At 40.3% G+C, this 18,486-nt stretch overlaps 1 long non-coding RNA gene across 1 annotated transcript; it reads left to right on the top strand.

Moving 5' to 3' along the window:
- Window positions 1-7,355: 7,355 nt before the first annotated feature.
- LOC147794796 (uncharacterized) lies at window positions 7,356-9,613 on the top strand. Its single transcript, XR_015411786.1, has 3 exons — window positions 7,356-8,458; window positions 8,555-8,644; window positions 9,420-9,613. It is a non-coding gene; the product is annotated as an uncharacterized LOC147794796 (long non-coding RNA).
- The last annotated feature ends 8,873 nt before the right edge of the window (window positions 9,614-18,486 follow it).

Genomic DNA, 18,486 nt, shown 5'->3' with positions numbered 1-18,486 from the left:
CTTACTTCAATTGTGAGATATTCGAATCGAAAAAGAAGAAAAATCTCTTAGATGAATTTATATGAAGGTTAATGTTTCCTAGATGTGAATGATGTATAGGATTGTGTCATAAGAATAATTTAAGATGAAAACTGACCTCATACATATTGTGTGTTTATTTACATCAGGTTGCTCCTCCATTTATGATGATGAGTATGGACACATACATTATGATGATGCTTCATCATGTCTTGTATGATATTCGAGAGTTTTTCCAAATTCTATACACTGATGATTTGATTTGAATTTTTCATGTGAAGACATGTGAGTGTGAGAATCCTATACAATGAATTTGTATAAAACTAGACCATAAAATACTTAACTTTTTATTATTATTATATTATATTACTATTATATTAAAATTTTAAAATAAATGAATTTAGAAAATTTTCTTATTTATTTACTTTTAATCTCCACCTTCCATTATTCCTAACACAATCCAATGGTCAATATTCAATCCTACATTTTGCCACTTTTCTCCTCTATATAAACTCATCTTCCCCACATTTTAAAATACACAATTTACATACATTCTCCAATTGTTCAAAGTCTCCATTGTTTGTTGCTCTCTCCAAACTTACAAGTTTATTTCTTTTCATCTTATTCTTGAGAGGGATTATTATTTTATTGTGAGGAAATAGTTGTGAGTATCCCAAATTGTAAATTTACTCTTTGAGAGAGTTGTGGTATGTTATTATCAAACTCAAATACTTGTATCGGTTTGATCCTGCGCTGTGGAAAGGATTGAGTTTGCTCTTGAACTCGTAAAAAGAGCGGTGTAGCGGTTTGGCTCAGATCCGTGGAAAGAGTCGAGAAAGTTCTTTATTCAAATTCCCAAGAGGCGCTTGGGGAGTGGAGTAGGTCGAGTTTGACCGAACCACTATAAAACTACGGTGTCATTTTCTCTAACTCTTCTCTATTTTATTTCAAAATTGTTATTGTGATTGATTGCATGTTCTACTTGATTATTGTTTTGACTTGAATTACTTTGTTATAGTAATTATCATCTTCTACTTATTTGTAAAAAGTTGCATCATTAGAAAAATTAATCACGTTTAAACACTTTTATCGTTAAAACCCTATTCACCCCCCCCCCCCCCTCTAGGGTTGCCATACCGATCCAACACTTGGTCACATTTGGACCTCCAGCCCTCATAATATTCTAAAGTTGTCTAGGTCTCCAGTTAGTCGTTTCTGCTAGTCTCTCATCATTATCATCGTATCTCAAAGTCCTCGAGGCGTGACCTCGATATAACTCATAGGGTTCATGCATGTTAAGGCTTGACCAACTCTAAGGTGCAACTGTGGACCCCTACGCTCGTGGTAGGTTCACTGAAAGAAAGTTAATTGGCAAACTTTCTAAAAGTCACCATAGGGCACAAATCATATATCATAAAACATCATATGCTAGTTATATGGTTATCCGAACCCCTGACAATTGAGTCGGGTTTACGATGAGGGGCTAATTGGCGAACCTCTATCGTCCCCATATAACCACATAAATTACATGCATGAACGATATTCATAACTAACTCATAAGGTACAACGTGGACCCTTGCCGCTCGTGACAAGCTCTAACTGGCAAATTTCATGGTAGCATATTGTTTTTCAGGTAAAGGCAAGGCTCCCATGTACGGTTGACGGTGGCATCGTGATCAGAGACTGTGGCGCGTGCATAGGATAGTTGCATATTTTATTCCTAGTCTTGGTTAGGATAGGGCGTCTGCATTTCATTCATTTATATTAATTAATTTGTAATCGTTTTATTTTGTCTTTTGAACTCCAGCACGATGTTTGAAACACGTAAGTCCGGCAGTGTTTTCCAATGTTTTAATGTATTCTGAAGTTTTTAAATTTTTCCGCTAATAAAGATGAGCATGCTTAGATTTTTATTCTGCATTAGAGATGAGCATGAGACGTTAGTGGCGACTCTAGATATGTGGAAATTTAGGGTCGTTACAGTTGGTATCAGAGCTCTAGGTTTTAGATTCTGTAGACTAGCCTACGATGTAGGCTTGACACGCTCCACGGTCCCAACGTCGATGCCCCGTCACCGTCAGGTACGCCTTGCATAAGATAAGAAAAGAGAAACGTTTTAAAACTTGCATGCATTTTTTTTTATGTTGACATTACTGAAATGGTTGTGATATTTCACGTATTTATTTAAGAGTATGACAGCATGTGTTGCATGCTGAGTAATTTTGTTAATAGCATGATATGATGCTTAGCATGATGAATGTTTACTTCTTTGGCATTACGATGTATTGTATAGTGTGCGTATTGATATATATATATGCATAGTATTAAGGCCTTAGACTTAAGCAACCTTATATTGGTTTATAGAACCATGCCCGGAGGACGAGGAAGAGGAAGAGGAAGAGGAAGAGGAAGACGAGGAAGGGGGCGACCCCGTCGTAGAGAAGTAGGACGAGGTGTGGCAGTAGAAGGCCCACCTCAAGAAAGATCAGAGACTGGGCCGGTAACAGTTACGCCGCCCCCAGTCTTACCACCAGCACAGCCTCCACCACAAGTAGAACCTCCACCCCAGCCTACCTTACCACTCCAAGTCGCACCTGAAGCTGCACCCCCAGTGGGTGGAGTAGATGCTAATACTAGGTTAATGTGTGACTCCATCCAAGCCCTAATTCAAACCTTGGTAACCAATCAGCAAGCCAGTCTACAACAGGCCCAGGAACAAGCCCAAGCACAGGCCCAGGCACAGGCGTTGGCACTGGCACAGGTACAGGCACAGGTACAGGCACAGGCACAGGCACAGGCACAGGCCACTGCTCAGGCCAATGCCCCAGTAAACCCTCCACCACCTGTTAGATGTTCAAACTGGATAAGGGATTTCAAGAGATACGACCCTCGACCATTCACTGGTTCCCTGGTAGACCCCATAGAAGCCCAAATGTGGATTGCAGCGGTGGAAACCACCTTTGAGACTATGGAGTGCCCAGAGAACCAAAAGGTCGCCTGTGCAACCTTCGTCCTACAAAAGGACGCAGAGATATGGTGGAGAGATAACAAAACCCTCCTTAACCCAGAAGGGGGACCAATGAACTGGGAACGATTTAAGGAGGCCTTCCTTAAAGAATATTATCCTAAGTCAGAGCGACTTAAAAGGCAGCAGGAGTTCGCCCACCTGGTACAGGGAGGACTCACAGTAGAGAAGTACAACCGAGAGTTTAATAAACTCAAGAGGTTTGCACCGTCCATGGTGGACACTGAGGAAAAGATGACAGAGAAATTTATATTGGGTTTGGAACCAAGAATCCGCCGCATGTTGGAGGCGTTCAACCCAAAGACCTATGAGGAAGCCTTGAGAACTGCCAAGGCTTTAGAGAAACCAAAGGATGAGAAACGACGTGAAGAGCCAGTTATAATTGGGCAGAAGCGTCCTCATGAATCAGGAGGCTCTGACCGTCCACCACCAGCACGTAGGCACCGTTCCAATAACAGACCCGCTCCTAGATGGGATGAGCGACGCCCTCCCCGACATACTGATAGGAATCCCAGGAATCAAGATGGGGCCAGAGGGAGGAGAGAGGAAGGGTGCACTATCTGTGGAAGACTACACGGTGGGAGGTGCCTGGCTGGCAGCCGAGCGTGTTATAGATGTGGTCAAGAGGGGCACATTGCCGTGAACTGCACGGCCGGAAATGCTGCAGCACAAGCAAACCCGCCCAGAGTAGTAGAGCGAACGGATCAACCAGCACCACAGCGAGCTCAAGCTAGGGCATACGCGTCAACCAGCAAGGACACTGGGAGGTCCGATGCCGTGGTGACAGGTACACTATCCATTTTAGGTCATTTCGCTTTTACCTTATTTGATTCTGGTTCCACGCATTCCTTTATTTCCATGCCTTTTGTTGTACAAGCAGGGTTCGAATTAGAACCCTTATTGCATGAAATGTCTGTAAGCACCCCTGCAGGGGTAGACTTAGTATCTAGGGATAGAGTAAAGGATGGCCAAGTAATCATAGGGAACCAAACTTTAAGCGTTGACCTGATAGTGGTAAACATGACAGATTTCGACGTCATACTAGGCATGGATTGGTTAGCTGAAAATCGAGCTAGTATAGACTGTCGCAAAAAGGAAGTAAAATTTTCACCACCGACAGGACCTACCTTTAAATTTAAAGGCACAAATACCGAGATTACCCCTAAGGTAGTCTCGATGATGAAAGCAAAGAGGTTAGTCCAACAAGGTGGATGGGCTATATTAGCATGTGCTGTAGACGTGAGAGGAAAGGAGGAGACCCTAGTAAACGTGCCAATAGTAAACGAGTTCCCAGATGTATTTCCGGATGACTTACCTGGTATACCCCCTTCCCGAGCGGTCGACTTCGTCATCGAACTCGAGCCAGGAACTGGGCCTATTTCCAAAGCACCCTATCGCATGGCACCAGCAGAGTTGAAGGAACTCAAGGCGCAACTGCAAGACTTACTAGATAAAGGATTCATTCGACCTAGCGTGTCCCCCTGGGGTGCGCCAGTGTTGTTTGTTAAGAAGAAAGATGGATCGATGCGTCTGTGCATCGATTACAGAGAGCTAAACAAGAGGACCATAAAAAACAAATATCCTCTGCCTAGAATAGAAGACTTGTTTGATCAACTCAGAGAAGCAACAGTATTCTCTAAGATAGATCTTCGGTCCGGTTACCACCAAATTAGGATTAATGAAAAAGACGTACCAAAAACAGCGTTTAGGACAAGGTACGGTCACTACGAGTTTGTAGTGATGTCATTTGGCCTCACCAATGCCCCAGCTGTATTTATGGAGTTAATGAACCGGGTATTCAAAGAATGCCTAGACATGTTTGTGATTGTGTTCATTGACGACATCCTCATATACTCGAGAACCGACCTAGAGCACGAGGAACACCTCCGAAAAGTCCTAACCACCCTAAGAGAGCACAAGTTGTACGCCAAGTTCTCCAAATGCGAATTTTGGTTACGACAAGTCTCTTTCCTAGGACACGTGGTGTCAAAGGACGGAATATCTGTAGATCCCACCAAGGTCGAAGCGATCACAAAATGGGAACGCCCAACTACGGTAACGGAAATAAGGAGTTTCCTAGGATTGGCGGGATATTATCGAAGGTTCGTACAGGACTTCGCTAAAATATCCTCGCCTTTAACAAAGTTAACAAAAAAAGGGGTGCCATTTAGATGGGATGATGCTTGTGAGGCAAGCTTCCAGAACCTAAAAGAAAGATTGGTAACCGCCCCGGTACTCATAGTACCCGAGAGCTCAGAAGGATATGTGATCTATAGTGATGCCTCCATGAAAGGACTGGGATGTGTGTTAATGCAACACGGCAAGGTTGTCGCATACGCATCTCGTCAACTTAAAGAATATGAAAAGAACTACCCTACCCATGACCTAGAGTTGGCCGCTGTAGTGTTCGCGCTGAAAATCTGGCGACATTACCTGTATGGCGAGAAAACTCAAATTTTTACCGACCACAAAAGTTTGAAATACTTCTTCACCCAGAAAGAGTTAAACATGAGGCAGAGAAGGTGGTTAGAATTGGTGAAGGATTATGACGTAGATATCCAGTACCACCCTGGGAAAGCAAATGTGGTTGCAGATGCCTTGAGTAGGAAGACGGTCCACTCGTCGGCCCTCATTACGAGGGAAGTAAGGGTACAAAGAGAGTTCGAGCGAGCCAACATAGCTGTAGCGACCGAGGGAGTCATAGCACAGCTGGCCCGACTCACGGTACAACCTACGCTTAGGCAGAGAATTATTGCCTCCCAACGAGAGGATCCTAACCTACAGAAAGTCCTAGGACAGCTAGACGAAAGTCCAGTAGATGGATTCTCGAAGTCATCAGATGAAGGACTATTGTATCAGGGACGCTTATGTGTTCCAGCAATAGAAGATTTAAGGAAGGAAATACTGATGGAAGCTCACAACTCACCATTTGCGATGCATCCAGGAGGTACTAAGATGTACCAAGATTTAAAACAACACTTTTGGTGGAAGAGCATGAAGAGGGATGTGGCCGGGTTTGTGAGCAAGTGCTTAGTTTGTCAACAAGTGAAAGCTCCAAGACAAAAGACGGCGGGGTTGTTGCAGCCCCTAAGCATACCGGAGTGGAAGTGGGAAAACATAGCGATGGACTTCATAGTAGGTTTACCCAAAACGCCCAAGGGCTATACAGTGATCTGGGTAGTTGTCGATAGGTTGACCAAGTCGGCACACTTTCTACCTGGGAAGGTTACATATACAGTTGACAATTGGGCACAACTGTACGTGAAAGAAATAGTAAGACTACATGGAGTCCCAGTGTCTATAGTGTCGGATCGGGATCCACGCTTTACGTCAGCGTTTTGGCGCGGACTTCAAAAAGCTCTGGGTACCCGCCTCGACTTTAGTACCGCTTTTCACCCCCAAACAGATGGGCAAACGGAGCGTTTAAACCAAATTCTAGAGGACATGCTACGCGCTTGCGTACTAGATTTTAAGGAAAGTTGGGATTCCAAACTACACCTAATGGAATTCTCGTATAACAACAGTTTCCAAGCAACTATCGGAATGGCACCGTTTGAGGCCCTGTACGGGAAACGGTGTAGGTCCCCACTGTGTTGGGACGAGGTAGGAGAGAAAGAATTAGTAGGACCCGAGTTGGTTCGACTCACCAATGAGGCTGTCCAGAAAATTCGAGCGAGGATGCGTACCGCTCAAAGTAGACAGAAAAGCTACGCCGATGTAAGGCGTAAAAGCCTGGAGTTTGAGGTGGGGGACCCAGTATTCCTCAAGGTGGCACCTATGAAAGGTGTGTTAAGATTCGGACATAAGGGCAAGTTAAGTCCTAAATTCATTGGACCATTCGAGATCCTAGAGCGAGTTGGTCCGGTAGCGTATAAGTTAGCCTTACCTCCAGCCCTCTCAGGAGTACATGATGTATTTCATGTGTCGATGCTGAGGAAGTACATTACGGATCCTATCCACGTAATAGACTACGAACCACTCCAACTCAATGAAGATCTGAGCTACGAGGAAAAACCAGTAAGAATCTTAGCTAGAGAGGTAAAAACCTTACGCAACAGGAGTATTGCGTTTGTTAAGGTACTGTGGCGGAATCACCACAGTGAGGAAGCCACGTGGGAGCGTGAGGACGAGATAAGAGAGAAATACCCCGAGTTAGTACAAGAGTTTGAGACTTTCGAGGACGAAAGTTCTTTTTAGGGGTAGATAATGTAACGACCCGGGAAAGAAAGAAAGAAAAAATATATATATATATATATATATATATATATATATATATATATATATGTATATATATATATATATATTAATAATAAATAAATAAATAAATGAAAACGAAAAAAAAAAAAAAAAAAAAAAAAAAAAAAAAAAAAAAAAAAAAACTCAGTCGCCGGAAAACCCGCGAGTTTTCCGGCGACCGCCGAGTTTCGCGGAACCCACGCGAAACAACGGCCACAGCACGCCCACCCTCAGCCCAGCATCTTCAGAACGCCTGCAAAGGGAGAAAAGAGAGAAAATTTCGAGAGAGAGAGAGAGAGAGTTCGGACAAACGTCGGCGAGTGTCCAGTTTCTCCGACGAGCCCTCAAACCACCCTTAAACCGACACCAAACAACCTGTTACTACCGTAAGAGAGATCCCTAACGAAAGCACAATAACTCAGGGGCATTTGGTGTTATTTCGTAAGCGTCGTCGTCGGTAACCGAGGTCGGAAAGTTAGGTTTCTTAATCGATTCTTAGATCTATGGCTTTTAGGAGCTTTTAGGCCGCAAAACTCCCAAAAAGGGAAGAAGGACGACGAACAAAGAGGAAAAGAGAAGGAAGAGGACCGAAATCGGCAACGAAAACGCCGCGGGAAGGAGAGAGAAAACTCGCCGGAAAATCGGCCAAAGTCGGGTAAGGAAGACGAGATCCACGGATCCGGGTTAACCTGAACCCAGAACCCGGGAGAGCCAGCCCGTTTCCCCCCTTGGCCTCTGCCTTCGGCCCAGCCCAACTACAGCGGCCCAAACCTCAAACCGGCCCAGAAGCTACGGTTCAGTTGAACCAACCCAGACTAGACCCACGGTCCAATTGAGCCGGCCTGCAAACCAAACACTTGCGGCCCAGCCCAGTAAGCCGAAGCCCAACGTTTAGCCTTGGCCCAGTAGCCTTCCACAGCCCGCGACCCGAACCACGACCCGAACCGGACTGCGACCCGCGCTTCGACCCGACACTACCGCCCGACGTGGCTTTCTCTGCTGCTGCCACGTGTCACACAGCGGCGCGGCAGTCCTCGGCTCGGCTCGGCGCAAACGGCTCGGGCTCCCTCCGGTGACGCTCCGGCGGCTCCTCCAGCGGCTGTTCGGCTCGGCTCACCTGTTTTCAGCCCAGTTTCCACTGTTTCGACCCTCCCGGATCTGTTTTCGGCCCCGATTAAGGTATCCGAGGCCGTTTTAGAGCCGTATTTCACATTTATTAAATTATAGGTAAATTAATTGTGAAATACTAACGGAAAGTGGTGAACGGCGTGATAGGAAACAAACCCAACGAAGTAGGAAGCAGCTCTCACGGAACGGGAGCTTACGTTTAGCTATTTAGGGAGTACTTCGGCCGAGGCCAACCAAGTAAGTGGCCTTACTATATGATAGGCTAAATAAATTGTATGATGCTTGATGATATGTGCGAGTTTATACATATTTTGTTGAGTGACGCTTAATATGTTTGACGCACGTTGTGGCATTATGATGAGCATGATGATTGCATGATTTTTACCTTAATATGATGATGTTTTCCATATTGAGCATGCTAGATGATGATGAGTGCCATATTGCATCATGTCGTTAGATCGACGTAGGACACAACCCTAAGAGCATGAAAATGATATTAATATAAATATCCACGATACGCGTTACCTAGAGTAACATAGAGATGAGACTAGAGGGTTGTGTCAGAAGAGACATTACGATGGATTTAGAGGGACCTCATGCATTTTGTATGTTCATAAGCATAGGGCTACTTCCCCTAGAGATGATGAGTGCGGACGCGCACCTTATGATGAGCGCGAATGCGCACAGGTGCGAAAGCACACAGATGAGGGTGTTCATGAGGCGCATGACACTATGGGGTTCCGCTGACCTCCGGACGTCGCTACAGATTAGCTTGACCAGAGGGTCCAGGGGGTGTGCGAGCGCCCTGGGGACTCACACTCGCACGTGTGAGTCGTGTGTAGGGAAGTACTACACATCCAATTTGTCCGAGACTGGAGGCCACCCCTAAGATGATTAGAGATAGGTCCCTATTCATGATTGCATGTGTTTGCATTAGCATGGCCCCTATAGTGGGGTCACTTACTGAGTATTTCTTCGAAATACTCAGGCCGTGTGCCATATTGTTTTTCAGGTAAAGGCAAGGCTCCCATGTACGGTTGACGGTGGCATCGTGATCAGAGACTGTGGCGCGTGCATAGGATAGTTGCATATTTTATTCCTAGTCTTGGTTAGGATAGGGCGTCTGCATTTCATTCATTTATATTAATTAATTTGTAATCGTTTTATTTTGTCTTTTGAACTCCAGCACGATGTTTGAAACACGTAAGTCCGGTAGTGTTTTCCAATGTTTTAATGTATTCTGAAGTTTTTAAATTTTTCCGCTAATAAAGATGAGCATGCTTAGATTTTTATTCTGCATTAGAGATGAGCATGAGACGTTAGTGGCGACTCTAGATATGTGGAAATTTAGGGTCGTTACAGTAGCCCCCCACAGGGTACAATCATAAATCAGAAAATATCATAAGTCAGTTCTATGGTTATCCAGACCCCTGACAATTGAGTCAAGTTCACAATTAGGGGCTAGTTGGCGAACCCCTATTGTCCCGGTATAACCGCATAAATCACATATGAAATAGTGACATGGCATAGCAATCTAAATATGGATACCTAAGCATAAATTCATTTCTTTTAACTCTTGACGTACGCGTTTTAGTAAACATATATAATGACATTAGACTTGTGCCATCTCAGCTCGTTCTATACTCAAACTTGTATAATCACTTTCCTATAACATGTAATAAAAAAATGCTCTCAATTTCGATCACATCATAGCTCAACAGTTTATTCATCGATAAACGTGCATCTTAACATTTAACGTTACATACATCAAACCAACTCATTTCATGCTCAAGTTTCGATGACATGTTTCTCATATCCTACTTTCATACATATTATGAGCATAGCTAAATTCAAAGTTCGAAGGTGCCACTTAATTGGGGATGCGTGACACTTTTGGCTCGGGTTCACGTCTTCCAAAAAAGTCCCAAATTCCATCAAACTCCTCAACTAAATTAAGTCAAGAGAATAAAATTAGGGAAAATTGCTCGGAAAACGGACTCGGAGAGGGTTAAAAACCAACGCTGAGTCAGCTGACCATATTCATGTGACCCTTGCGCGTTTTTTCCTTTTCTTTTCCTTTTTTTTTTTTTTTTTTTTCTTTTTTCCCCTCGAGAATCTTCCTTCTCCGTCGTCCATGTTGTCACTTCCAAATTTACTCTCGTACTCTTCGTCTCTGCTCCTCCCAACATTGTGCTCCAAACCCTCGGGTATTCAGACCCAAAACCCCCTGCCTGCAGTCCATCTTCATAAGACAGGATGGAGTGACTGCGTCAAACGACATAGTTTCCCCGCCAGCGGTGTCGTCGGTGGGGTTATTATTTGCAGCAATGTAGTTGTTGTTCACCTAAGGTAAATCGGCGACGATTCGAGCGCCACCGCTTCCTCCACCGCCGCCGTCGAGGAAACCCCCAAAACTCATCGATAAATCCTTCATATATACATATATTCCTATTAATATTTCCAGAGCTATATATTTTATTTTATTTTTTATATTTAGGTAGTTTATACGTATTACTCGTATCTTGTATTCTATTTAAACAATTAAAAATAGAGCCTTCAATTTCAATTCTATTTTTTCATTCTTAACTTTCTATTGTTTATTTTCAGATCTTTTCACACCTTTGAGTGATAGATATTGTGTCATTTTCTTCTTCTTTCACTTTGGGTTCATCCCGAAGTTAACAAAGAACTTAGCCCAAAAGTCCTCCCTCTCAAAAACACAATAGCATTCAAAGATGATGAGACTCAACAACTCTCGTATGTGGAGACTTGTTTTTTTATTTTCATGAGTGCAAATGACTTTTGTAGCTAATTCAATAAATTTTTTATGAGAGAATCAGTGGTACTCAAGATGAAAAATGTAATTATAGAGATAAAACGAACTTGTGACCCAGCTGTAATTACGAACAACTCATTAGGCAAGTCGCTTGCCTATAATTTTTATACTCATAGACACAACTTATCTAAAAATGTATAGGAATGCGACTATAAATTTATGATGGAGTGACCCATAACTAATGAATGAAAATTAATTAATTAAAAATTTTAGTTAATTAACTTTATGTCATTGGAGTTGTATGCTAGTTTGATAACAATAAAAGGAAATAGTTGAAAATAGTTGAAAGAAAATTTTGAAATGTTAACATTTCTTTTCACTAATTAATATTTTGTGTTCAAAATTTACTTTTTGCCATACTCTTTTTACGTCAAAACTTCCTTTAAAATGAGTTTTTCAAGGACAGTATCGAACGACACAGGTGTGTCGGTATTGCGCCTCGGCCTGCGTATTGGACGTTGCTACATACACTCGCTATCCGACACAGTATCTGTAAATGACATGGCATGGGCACAAGAGGGCCAATGCCTCGATAGAACTCGAATGGATGGATGTTCTAGAAGTCCCGATGAGATGAGCGACACGCAAGCCCGTTCTCAATGGCATGACCGAGTGAGTTGTATGGCCGATGACACCCCAAGACTCGAGATGGCGTCAAGACATATGGGCCATGTCGATGGAGATCGAGATGACAAGATGAGACACGATAGTGCATTGAGAGACCTTAACCCTGAGCAGAGGCAAGGTCGAGCTAAATGACTTGGCCTAATGTAGAGACAAGTCGATTGTATCGCAAACGATTGAACATGCACGCGCAGGCGGTGTGTGTGGTCGAACAAGCTTGGATTCCGCACAAGAGATGTTCGAGTGGTGAAGACAAACCTCGCCTAAGGTTTGACGAAGCCGCAAAGCCGAGGCGAAAAATATATGTAATGACCCAAAAATAAAATAATGTGTTTAGGTAGGTATGTTTTTGTGTTGATATTATTAATAATAATGATAATTATTATTATTATGATAATTATGAAATAAGTAAATAAATGAATTAGTTAAAAAAAAAAAAAAAAAAAAAAAAAAAAACAGACAGACAGACAGCTTCATGCTGCTGCCATGGAGAAAAGAGGAAGGGACCGGTGGATTGGGAAAAAGAGAGGAAGATGGAGGTGCGTGAAGTGCTATAGGGTGGTAGAGATTGTTGTAGTGGTGGAAAATTAGAGAGCTGTGGTATGAGATTAAAAATGAAGAACAGAAATGAAATAAAAATAGGAGAACAGGGGAGGAGAGTTAAAATTGGTGAATCTTTCGGAAATACTTATGGTTCGGCGATATGGGTTTTCTTATCTTCGAATAAACGCCTAATATGGATTATCCCTTGAGCTTCTAACGCTGATAGTTTCCACAAGCGCTCCTCTAATCTCAAGCTTGCACCTCGACAAGGAAATCACCTCGGCTTCCGGTTTGTCCCGTTTGACTCCTTTTGACCTGTCATATCAAGATTGGTCTATACTTATCTTAAAAATTGTGAAATATAGGTCTAATTGGAAGGAATTGTGTTGAAATACCCTATTAAACGTATATCCAAGGGAAAAGGAGTTCGAAACCAAATAAGTAGCATATCGATCTTTGAACTAGTTCTTAACTTGTTTTACAACATGTGAGTATGTTGTTTACCTGATTAAGAGCTTAGTATGTTAATACGTGTTGTGATGATATTGATTGTCTAATTGTATATTGTGACTGCTTGCCTGTGATGTAAGCATGTAATAAATGATTACTAAAATGTTCTATGAGTCGAACATTATAAACGTATGAAAGCATGCATCAGATGTGAGTATGCTAAGTGTCACAACCATACTATGAAGAGAGTAGGCTGTGACCCTCACGCCATGACAAGCAAAGTGGCATCCCTCAAGAGACGCCCATCTAGCCATATGCAGGCCAATATAGAAGAGTGTCATGATGCGATCGAGGAGGACGATGCATCATCCAACACACCACCATGCAAAGTTGATAAGAATCATAGTGTTCCAAACGTTCCAACTGGACCTATTACACGATCCAAGGCGAAGAAGATTCAACAAACATTCATTCTTGATCTCTACAAAGTTGGATCGGCTCGGTTCAACCATCATTTGTAGAATTAGAAGCTGATACGATTGACGAAGGATAATTGAATATTTGCACAGTTGAAGTTGGAAAACATTAAAATGTCAACAACAGGGTTTGAATCTACATAAGTAAAGTCTAATAGATTTCAAGTTTATTTCTTTAGCCACTCAGACATATCAACATTTGTTGAAAGATTTTATTGTTTTTTTTTTTTTTTTTTTTTTTCATCTTGCAATGGTCAATTGGTCAAAATTGACTTCGTCATTTGTGGAGATTAAAGGGGATCGGGTTTGAATCCCGTCCACAAACGTCTTTTGTCGGGAGACTATAAATACAGACAATATGTTATGTAAAATTCAGATTCGTGGATGAATGTAATTCAGATCTCAAATGTCCACAAACGTCTTTTGTCGGGAGACTATAAATACCGACAATATGTTATGTAAAATTCAGATTCGTGGATGAATGTAATTCAGATCTCAAATTGAGACGTTTCCCTTAGAAATCCGAGCATCATATTTGTCATTTCTAAGTTTTAAGCAATTCTTGTGGTAGAATTGCACCCGAGCCATTCAATCAAGCCTTGATCAAGTTAGATTGTGGAGTGACTCAGTTTAGAACAAGGTTTCCAAATCTTGCTTCTAGATCTTCGAACGTAAGAGGTAATCTAATTCTAGCCTTATCTCTTGGTTGATCCAAATTTCGTATAAGGAGGTGTTAATTACTTTGATTCAAGGGTTCTTGCTTCAACAAAAGCTTGGATCGTTGGGCTGAGGATTAGGGCTGCCTTATCAATTTGGTATCAGAGCGTAGGTTTACATCTTTGTGGCCGACTCTAGAATTGATTTTATCTTTCATTTCTGCTCTTGTTTATCCTTCCTTTAAATTTGTCCATTTATTTTCTTGCTGTCATTTCCGCCATTATTCATCAACTTTTCACTTTGTTCTCATTTTCTTCCTAAAGATCACGTTGAGATCTTGAAAAAAAAAAATCTTATCATATTTGTTCTTACGATTGTGATTATAAACGATATTTATCATTTTTTTTAAGATCATTTGCATGTTTATTTGAAGATCAAATAAACTTCGATTCACATCTTTTTCTTCATCCATCTAAATCTAGAACCGTTGTGTTTGATATATTTTTTTTTTCCTCATAATCTACGCTTGAAGATAACTTCTAAATTTCCCGAATTCTGTAAAAAGGAGAGTTAGATTGTTCTTAAAATCTTCACATCCTTTCTTTTTGGAATTTTTTTTCAGTGTGCAATTATATCCAAAAATATCTTCGTGTCCCTTATTTTTTTGTTCACGTCTTGTTTTATTTTGTTGTTATTTCATAATTAGCTTATCTTGATTGCCTTGAATAGCTTGCTACTATCAGAATTGCTTTACCGATATATTAGCCTACCTTGATCATAATTTAGTCACTTTCCCAAACAACCTACCTTTGTGTGTATAAACAAGAGTGTCCCTGAGTGTAAATCAGTGAGTTGAGTGTGTGAGGTCCTAAACATATTCCACTACTGTTTGTACAATCATGAACCAAGATGGAGGAAATGGAGGGGAGATCAATGAAGCTAGGTGGAGAGAACCACAGGTCGGAACAATTACTCGTTTGAATCAAGTTATTAGTACATTGACAAACCGGATGGAGCGAATTGAAATAGCCTTAGGTAATCTTCAAGGGAGGGAAGTACTCTTGAATGAAGGAGTTGAAAATGAAGAAGATGACAATGTCACCCTTTTAGCGGGACATAGTGTTAGGATCGCACAACAACTCACACGCTCGATCTAGATGAACACAAAGAATGGGATAGAGAAAATTGCAATGAGAACTCTGGCTAAAAGAATTTGTTTTATTGATGACTTCAGGTATGTACAACAAGAGAGAGTACAGAGAATAGAAAGTACATTTTCAAAGCTCTACCGGACCAGATATATATATATGGTTTAGTTTACTATATATAGCTTTACCAGATTTAGCCATCTACTATATATAGCTATTTACCATATATAGCTTTACCATATATAGCTTTACTATATATAGCTTTACCAAATATAGCTTTACCAGATATAACCGTTGACCAAGCTATAAATAAGGAGCAGACTCCATAACCTAACACATAGTCCTAGGGGAGGGAGAGATGTCGGTCGAGGGAGAGGAAGAGTCAGAAGAAGGGGTAGAGAAATTTTAGCACCAAAAAGAATTGAGAGGGAGTACCAGTATGAGAGAGAAAAAAGAAAAAGGAGTCGGGGGAGTAAAGCTAAAAATTCCAACTTTCTATGGGAAATCTGATCCAGAGGAGTATTTGCAATATGAGAGCAAAATTGAACATGTCTTCGATTGCAACAATTTCAGTGAAGAAAGAAAGTTGAAGCTTGCTGTGGCTGAATTTTGTGATTACGCCATTATATGGTGGACATCTTTGAAATCAGAGTGGAGGAGAAATTATGAAGAACCAATTGAAACGTGGGAGGAATTGAAGACATTAATGAGAAAAAGATACATTCCTAAGCATTATTCTGAGTACTCAAGCAAAAACTCTATACTTTACAACAGGAATCCAAAAGTATTGAAGAATATTACAAAGAAATGGAGACCCTTATGAATAGAGCATGTATTGATGAAGATGAGGAAGATACAATGGCTAGATTTCTTTGTGGGTTAAACCGACAACTTGCTCATCAAGTGGATAGGCAAGCGTACTTTGATATGCAAGAATTGTTACACCTTGCTGTCAAAATCGAAGGGCAACTAGCTTGGGAGAAGGAGAACTCCAAGAGGTATGGTATTTCAATCCTATATTACAAATTATGTGATAAAGATTTTAGAGTTGTATTTGATAAGAATAATTGCATAATTGAAAATGCTAGTGATAGAAAAGTTTTGTTTGTAGGAAATAGAGATGATAACGTGTATACTATTGATTTGAATGATTGTCCTACAAATGATAATTGTCTTTCGGTTTTGCTTGATAACTCTTGGCTATGGCATAGAAGACTAGGACATGCTAGTATGTACGTGATTTCAAATATTTCAAAAAATTCATTAGTTAGAGGTCTTCCTCAACTTAAATTTGAAGAAGATAAAATTTGTGACGCTTGTCAAATGGGTACTAAGTCTTCTTGCAAATTTAAAAATATGATTTCTACTATTAGACCTCTTCAACTACTCCACATGGACTTATTTGGCCCTTCTAAAATAGCTAGTTATGGAGGAAATTATTATGCTTTTGTGATAGTGGATGATTTTTCAAGATTTACTTGCGTTTTGATGATAAAACATAAGAATGATGTTTTGAAAAGATCGGCTAGTTTTGTAAAAAGAGTTCAAAATGAAAAAGGGTTTTTAATTACTAAAATTAGGAGTGACCATGGAGGAGAATTTGATAGGGTTGCCTTTGAAAAATTTTGTGAAGATAATGGTCTTTCTCATGATTTCTCCTCTCTGAGGACTCCTCAACAAAACGGTGTGGTTGAAAGGAAAAATCGTACTTTACAAGAATTTCCTAGATCAATGTTAAATGAGTATGATTTACCTAAATATTTTTGGGCGGAAGCCGTTAATACCGCTTGTTATATTTTAAATAGAGTTTTAATTAGACCTTCATTAAATAAAACTCCTTATGAACTTTGGCATAACAAAATTCCGAATGTTGGGTATTTCAAAGTTTTTTGTTGTAAATGTTTTATTTTGAACAACAAAGAAAAGCTTGGAAAGTTTGATTCAAAAACGGATATTGGTATTTTTCTTGGCTATTCATCTACTAGTAAAGCTTATAGAATTTTCAATAAGAGAACTCTAGTTATTGAAGAATCTATGCATGTGGTATTTGATGAATCTTGCAATAATATTTCTAATGAGTCTATTTGTAGTGATGATTTAGAAAGAAATTTTGGAGATTTACTCGTTAGTGACAACGGCAAAGAAATGGTTACGAGTAAAGAAGAGGTGAGCTTAAAGGAAGAAGGTTCTACATCAATGCCAAAAGAATGAAGGTATGCCTTGTCTCATCCTAAGGACTTGATTCTTGGTGATCTCGAACAAGGTGTGAAAACTCGCTCTTCTATTAATTTATTTAATAATCTTGCTTTTGTTTCTCAAATTGAACCAAAAAGTCTTAAGGATGCCGAAAATGATGAGTTTTGGATTTTAGCCAGGCAAGAAGAGCTAAATCAATTTGAAAGGAACAAAGTTTGGGAATTAGTCCCTAGGCCATCTAATACTTCTATTATTGGAACCAAATGGATTTTTAGAAATAAAAGGGATGAAAATGGGAATATCATTAGAAATAAAGCTAGGCTTGTAGCTCAAGGTTATTGTCAAGAGGAAGGCATAGATTATGAAGAAACTTTTGCACCCGTTGCTAGATTAGAAGCTATTAGAATGTTACTTGCTTTTGCTTCTTACAAAAATTTTGTATTATATCAAATGGATGTGAAAAGTGCATTTTTGAATGGTTATATTATGGAGGAAGTTTATGTAGAACAACCTCCCGGATTTGAAAATGTAGAATTTCCTCATCATGTCTATAAGTTGAAAAAGGCTCTTTATGGCTTAAAACAAGCTCCAAGAGCTTGGTATGATAGACTTAGTAATTTTCTTATCGGGAATGATTTTAAAATGGGCAAACTCGACACTACACTCTTTATTAAGATTAAAGAAAACGATATGCTATTAGTGCAAATATATGTAGATGATATCATATTTGGTTCTACTAATCCTTCTTTATGTGAAGAATTTGCTAAATGTATGCATAGTGAGTTTGAGATGAGTATGATGGGAGAACTTAGTTTCTTTCTTGGACTTCAAATCAAACAACTCAAGGACGGCATCTTCATCAATCAAGAGAAATACACTAAAGATTTGCTCAAAAGATTCAAGTTCAATGGAGGTAAGATTGCAAGAACTCCCATGAGCACATCCACTAAGCTTGACAAGGATGAAAAAGGTAAAAGTGTGGATATTAAAACTTATCGAGGTATGATTGGATCTTTACTTTACTTGACCGCTAGTAGACCCGATATTATGTTTAGTGTGTGTCTTTGTGCTAGATTTCAATCTTCTCCTAAGGAATCTCATTTACATGCGGTTAAGAGAATATTTAAATATTTGCTTGGAACTATTGAT

This window comes from Cucurbita pepo, chromosome 1 (genome assembly GCF_057944985.1).
Source record: "Cucurbita pepo subsp. pepo isolate OVF chromosome 1, ASM5794498v1, whole genome shotgun sequence".
Lineage (NCBI taxonomy): Eukaryota > Viridiplantae > Streptophyta > Magnoliopsida > Cucurbitales > Cucurbitaceae > Cucurbita > Cucurbita pepo.
Note: the sequence above shows the minus strand (reverse complement) of the source record. Positions and strands in the feature narration are given on the sequence as shown.